The sequence below is a fragment of the Pongo abelii genome, chromosome 3 (genome assembly GCF_028885655.2).
Source record: "Pongo abelii isolate AG06213 chromosome 3, NHGRI_mPonAbe1-v2.0_pri, whole genome shotgun sequence".
NCBI classification, from domain to species: domain Eukaryota; kingdom Metazoa; phylum Chordata; class Mammalia; order Primates; family Hominidae; genus Pongo; species Pongo abelii.
Window position 1 is genome coordinate 132,175,978 of NC_071988.2, and position 6,645 is coordinate 132,182,622.

At 36.3% G+C, this 6,645-nt stretch overlaps 1 non-coding gene across 1 annotated transcript; it reads right to left on the bottom strand.

The window, feature by feature from the left end:
- Positions 1 to 305: 305 nt before the first annotated feature.
- Positions 306 to 385, bottom strand: LOC112133277 (small nucleolar RNA U2-19). The gene has a single exon (XR_002914947.1). It is a non-coding gene; the product is annotated as a small nucleolar RNA U2-19 (small nucleolar RNA).
- Between the last annotated feature and the right edge of the window lie 6,260 nt (positions 386 to 6,645).

The window sequence follows — 6,645 nt, forward strand, 5'->3', positions numbered from 1 at the left end:
TTTAAGAAAAGATTAGGCCTTAGAAGTGGGCACACAAAGTTGAAGATAGTGGTCTGTGAGTAAAGTTCTGAGTGTTTTCTATTTTCTGCCTTTTGCTTGTCTATGGTTCCTTTTTATTTTCCCACTAATGAACATATTTTGTTCCTATAAAATGAAAAACACAACAGCAATATGTGAATGTGCCTACCATGCAAATATGTATAAAGTTTATGCTTTTGTAAGAGTGGCTTTTAAGGATAAATAGATGAAATTACAAATAGAGGTGAGGGAAAATACATCTTCTTACACTGTTTTATAGTTTTGTTTCTTAAAACTGTAGAGCTCATGCATCAAGTAGACTGGAAGGTCTTCTGATGCTCAAATTTGGTTATTTTCATCCTTGATCCACTTCAATAAGAGCAGATCTCAGAGAACAAATAAACTTTTCTATTCCAACATTCTCCTTCCTGCATACTAGTCGACTGTGTTTCCTGCCTGCCAGTCTTCTCAGCTAGGTTTCTTTTTCATGAGTGAACGAGTATAGGTGGCTTTCCTTTTTCTTAATTAGCAATTTTATTTTGTATTCAATCTTTCTTTTACTCTACCACAAAAGAATAAGATTTCTCTTTTGAAATAAATAATGTTCTTTGCCTCATCTATTAACTGGATGTGATACATTTATTTCATGAAGTTATCTTGGGTCCTTCAGGGAAGCCAGCTTTATTCAGAACAATCTGAATTATATGCATTGATAAACCAATCAGTTGTGATTCATCCAAGGTGACAGAATTTACAAAGGCTTCAAAGTGGCTGTCACACTAAACTCTGGGCAATGTTAATGTTGGGCTAACTGAAAATTATAACTAGAACATTTCTTGAACTTATTTTCCTTTAGTACAAGCAGGTAAAATTGGTTCTCTTCATTTTATAAATGTCATTCTTCAAAAAGAATCTGGTAGTACAAGATGACTTGCTTGCTTTCTGAATATTTTAATTCTGGATTGTTATATGTTTTGCTGGTAAGTTATTTAAGTTATTTTAATTGATCATATTGTTTTTAAAAATGAGATTTTAAAAATATTTTTAATTTTTTTTTAACTTGGGGGGAACATGCACAGGTTTGTTTCAAGGGTATATTGTGTGATGCTGAGGTTTCGGCTTCTATTTATCTGGTCACCCAGATAGTGAACCAAGTGCCAAATAGAAAGTTTTTAAAGACTTGCCCCTCTCCCTTCCTCTCTCCTTTTAGAGTCCCCAGTGTCTATTGTTCCCATTTTTATGCATGTGTATAACCAAGATTTAGCACTCACTTATAAGTGAGAACATGTGATATTTGATTTTCTGTTTCTGTATTAATTTGCTTAGGATAATGGCTTCTAGGTGCATCTGTGTTGCTGCAAAGGACATGATCTCATTCTTTTTTTTTTTTGAGATGGATTCTCACTCTGTTGCCCAGGCTGGAGTGCAGTGGTGCTATCTCGGCTCACTGCAGGCTCCGCCTCCTGGGTTCACACCATTCTCCTGCCTCAGCCTCCCAAGTAGCTGGGACTACAGGCGCCCACCACCACGCCTGGCTAATTTTTTGTATTTTTAGTAGAGATGGGGTTTCACCGTGTTAGCCGGGATGGTCTTGATCTCCTGACCTTGTGATCCACCCACCTTGGCCTCCCAAAGTTCTGGGATTACAGGTGTAAGCCACCATGCCTGGCTGATCTCATTCCTTTTTTATGGCTGCATAGTATTCCATGGTGTATAAATACCACATTTTCTTTATCCAGTCCACTGTTGATGGGCACCTACGTTGATTCTCTGTCTTTGCTATTGTGAACAGTGCTGTAATGAACATACAGTGCATGTGTCTTTTTGGTGGAATGATTTATATTCTGTTGGGTATGTAACCATAATGGGATTACTGGATTAAATGGTAGTTCTATTTTTAGTTCTTTGAGAAATATTCAAAGTGCCTTCCACAGTGGCTGAACTAATTTACACTCCCACCAGCAATGTATAGGCATTCCCTTTTCTCCATAGCCTTGCCAACAACTGTTAGTTTTTGACTTTTTAGTAATAGCCATTCTGACTGATGTGAGATGGTATCTCATTGTGGTTTTAATTTTCATCTCTCTGCTAATTAGTGATGTTGAGCATTTTTTCATGTTAGTCTGCTGCTTATATGTCTTCTTTTAAGAAGTGTCTTTTCATGTCCGTTGCCCACTTTTTAAATGAGGTTCTTTGTCTTTTTCTCATTGAGTTTAAGTTCCTTTTAGATTCTGGATATTAGACCTTTGTTGTATGCATAGTTTGCAAATATTTTCTCCCATTCTGTTGGTTGTCTGTTTATTCTGTTGACAGTTTCTTTTGCTGTGCAGAAGCTCTTTGGTTCAATTAGTTCCCACTTGTCAAATTTTGTTTTTGTTGTAACTGCTTTTGGAGACTTTGTCATGAAATCTTTGCTAAGGCCTATGTCTAGAAAGGTATTTCTTAGATTTTTTTCCTAGGGTTTTTATAGTTTTAGGTCTTACATTTAAGTCTTTATTCCATTTTGAGTTGATTTTTGTATATTATGAAAGAAGGGGTTCAGTTTCAATCTTCTGCCATCTTCTGTATATGGCTAGCCATTTACCCCAAAACCATTTATTGAATAGGGACTTCTTTCTCTATTGCATGTTATCTTTGACTTTGTTGAATGTCAGAGAGTTGTAGGTGTGCAGCTTTATTTCTGGGATCTCTAGGTCTATGTGTCTGTTTTTGTGCTGGTACCATGCTGTTTTGGCTACTGTAGCCTTGTAGTATAGTTTGAAATCAGGTAGTGTGATGTCTCTGTTCTTTTTGCTTAGGATTGCTTTGGCTATTTAGGCTCTTTTTCGGTTCCATTTGAATGTTAGAATAGTTTTTTCTAATTCTGTGCAAAATGACAGTGGTAGTTTGATAGTAATAGCACTGAATCTATAAATTGGTTTGGGCAGTATGGCCAATATAACAATATTGATTCTTCTTATCCATGAGCATGGAATTTTTTTTATTTGTTTGTGTCATTTCTGATTTCTTTCATCAGTGTTTTGTAATTCTTACTGCAGATAATTTACTTCCCCTGTTAGCTATATTCCTAGGTATTTTAATCTTCTTGTGGGATTACCAATTTTCTAGCAAAATGTTAAATATTAACTCATGAACATGAATCCTTTTGGAATGAGATTTTTTCTAAAATATATTACTACATATTTTACATTTTCCTACCACTATATTTTTTGATAATTTTGTCTATTTCCTTTTTAAATCAAATATATAAATTAACTTTATTGTTAAATATAGAAAATAATTTATTGAATGACTATAATGTTTATAAACACACAAGTAATTATGTTCTCTGAAACATTCTGCATAATTTGTAATGAACAATAACTCTTTAAAAAGTATTTCAGGTGATTGTATTTAGAATCAAAGTCTTCAGCATTTACATAAGGTCAAGGAGAAGTAGTTATTGGACATGTTCCAAAGGAGTAAACAGATTTTAGTGGGTAACTAAACTATAACTGGTAATGTATATTGCTTGGTCATTTATAATACAATGTCCTTTCCATTTTGAGTTTTTAAATCCACCTCACCCCAAATTTTAGATATTAAAAAAATTATTTCTACCATTGCCATTTCACCTGCCATAAAAAATGCTCATTCTTAGCAATAGGTAAGTACATAATATCTAAATAATTGAAAAAAAAAGACTCAAATATTTTAATTGAATTCATTGGCTATAGGTAGTCCATTCAGTGGTATAGTTGAGAGGAACTCAGGATTTATTGCTCTGTGTGGGTGGGAAAAACTGAAAAATGTGGCTAATATTGGGTTTCAAATGGCCCTTGAAATTGCTTGTGATTATCCACAAAAGCATACACTAAGTTGACGTACACTAAGGTAACATGGTAGAACGTTAAGGCAATGCTTTGTGAGTTGGTGTATCTGTTTGATTCTCATTTTTCCATATCCTCATGTATAAAATGAGACAATAATAGTGATCTATCAAGATTACTGGAAGGTGGTAAATAATGCACAGGAAACTGCCTGCCACATGACTCACAATTAGTATTAGCTCCTTCCCCTTGAATGATAAATATCAGTGGAATATCTACTGACTTTTTAATAAGATAGAATTATTTTTCATTCATTCTCCAAATATTTATTGAACAAGTCAGTCAGGGATTAGGCATGAAAGCAGAAGCCTCTCAATATATTCCAAGTATGAATATTTTCAATGCAGGGAATTAGAGGCTTACCCAATGGTTAGAAGGCTACAGAAACCAAGGTGAAGAAGGCTGTCAGCAACAATCTCAGCCTTTGCACTATGAGGTTCTCAAGAGTTTGCACAAAAGACACCTGAAATTAACCTCTGGGAGATTCCCTCTGACCTCTCAGTCTGCAGGAGTGATGCAGGTGATTTTCGGGAAGCTCACCTGGAAACTGCTTCAAACCTTCTATCTTGGTCATGTGCCTGCAGTCACCTCCAGAAAATAATGACCCCTTTCTCTTCCAAATCTTGTGCACGTGCTTCCCATTGCAATGGGTTTCTGGGAAATGTCATTCTCAGCTTCTCCTGCATTGGAGACCTTAGAGAGGGGTAGCAGTGATGCCAAGTTGACCCTAGGTAATCCAGCACACCAACTATGCACAGCCCTGTGCTCAGTGTTGTGAGGAATACAATGGTAATGCACATGTGGATCTTGTTTCCTTCCTGTTCCCAGTGGGAAAGGGAGGATAAGACATGTAAATAAAACCAGTAGCCCAAGGCAGAAGACTCAGGTGGAGGCAGATGCAGGAACAATGCTCGGCAAATTGTTGAAAGAAAGATGTTTTTCAGTCAGGGAAGGGAGAATCAGGGAAGGCTTAATGGAATAGGTGGACTTTGGGTTCAAATTGCAAGACCCAGTAAGTTTGGGGTATAAGTAAATATGGAAAAGCAGGGAATTCCAGGAACATGAAAACATTACAAAGAGAAAAACAGAAATAGAAAAGAGTGTAGTGGGTACTGAGAATATTATTAAACTGAAGAAAAGTATTATTGAAAAGGAATAAAACAGGGGAAATCCCAAAAAGTAGTTTTTATTTAATCATAGGATACTATTGCCAAATATGAGTTTGAAATCTCTTTAATAGGAAATGGGGAGGAATTTAAGGTTTTGAGAGTATCATGATTCAATTGCCCTATGAGGATGACTCCTTACCACAATTCTATTATGCCTGTATTACTCCTGCAATACCTCGGCTAAACGCTACTGCATGCCCTGGGTGTGTGAGAATTCAGTACGCACAACTATACATAGGCACCCTCTTATTTTTCCATTTAATAGGTTGATAGAAGAAATTGAGGCTCAGAAAAATAATGGAACTGCCCATGACCACACAGTGATGGAACTGGAATTTGAGGCTTGTAGTTTTTGACTCCAAAGCTAAAATTATTTCCACTACAACTTTCTATACCAAACCTTCCCCCATCCTACCATCGGCAGCCCCATCAAATTAAAAAAAAAAAAAAATCCCCTCAGCTGCTTTTGGCTCCCATTTTCTAACTGTATAGATCTTATTCTGAATCCTGAGAAATAATCAGAGGGTAGTAAGTTTGATCTCCAGTTGAAGATCAAACTTACAATCTTGGTTTTTCTTCATGTACATGTTACAGTACAAATATTGTGCAGTTTTACATAATAAGAGAAGATTCTGAAAGTTATTTTTCATCCAATCTAATTTCAAGGAAACTCAGTCAGCAAATGTTCTGGTAATGCAAATACCCTCAACCCATGTCCTTTAGGCATGAAAATGGTTCTGGATTAAAGGTGACTATTCTGCTTAGTAGATCATTTAACAAATCTTAAAAAATCACTTCATCTTTACTTATACATGCATTAAAATATAATCACCATGTTTAAGATGAACTAATCTCTTGTCATAGTTTACAGTCTCAAACTGTGACCCCAAACATACCCAGCCCATGTTTCTGACCTTTCTCATCAATATTTCCCTTCTCATTCTTGGCTGTTTCAACTCTGCGCCATGGGTTTCTGTGCCTAAATTGTTCATCTCCATTTATCCAAATTCTACTCATTCTTTAAACCCCAATATAAATTCCATTTTCTGATGAAGTCTTTGTTCATCAATTGCCCATCATTACCCCACTAAATTTTCTTTCCTCTGACAATCCCGTAACACTTTTTGTCTGAATCACTCCTAGTGATGTCGAGTCACATTTTAATTAGTTATTTTCATTTTTTTATTTGTATACATTTAAGGAGTACAAGTGCAATTTTTTTACATGGTGTATTAGTCAGGGTTCTCTAGAAGGACAGAACTAATAGGACAGGTGTATATATAAAGGGGAATCTATTAAGGAATATTGACTCACACGATCACAAGGTGAGGTCCCACAATAGACTGTCTGCAAGCCGAGGAGCAAGGAAGCCAGTCCGAGTCCCAAAGCTGAAGAACTTGGAGTCTGATGTTCGAGGGCAAGAAGCATCCAGAGTGGGAGAAAGATGTAGGCTGGGAAACTAAGCCAGTCTAGTCTTTTCACGTTCTTCTGCCTGCTTGTATTCTGGTCACACTGGCAACTGATTAGTTGGTGCCCATCCAGATTGAGGGTGGGTCAGCTTTTCCCAGTTCACTGACTCAAATGTTAAT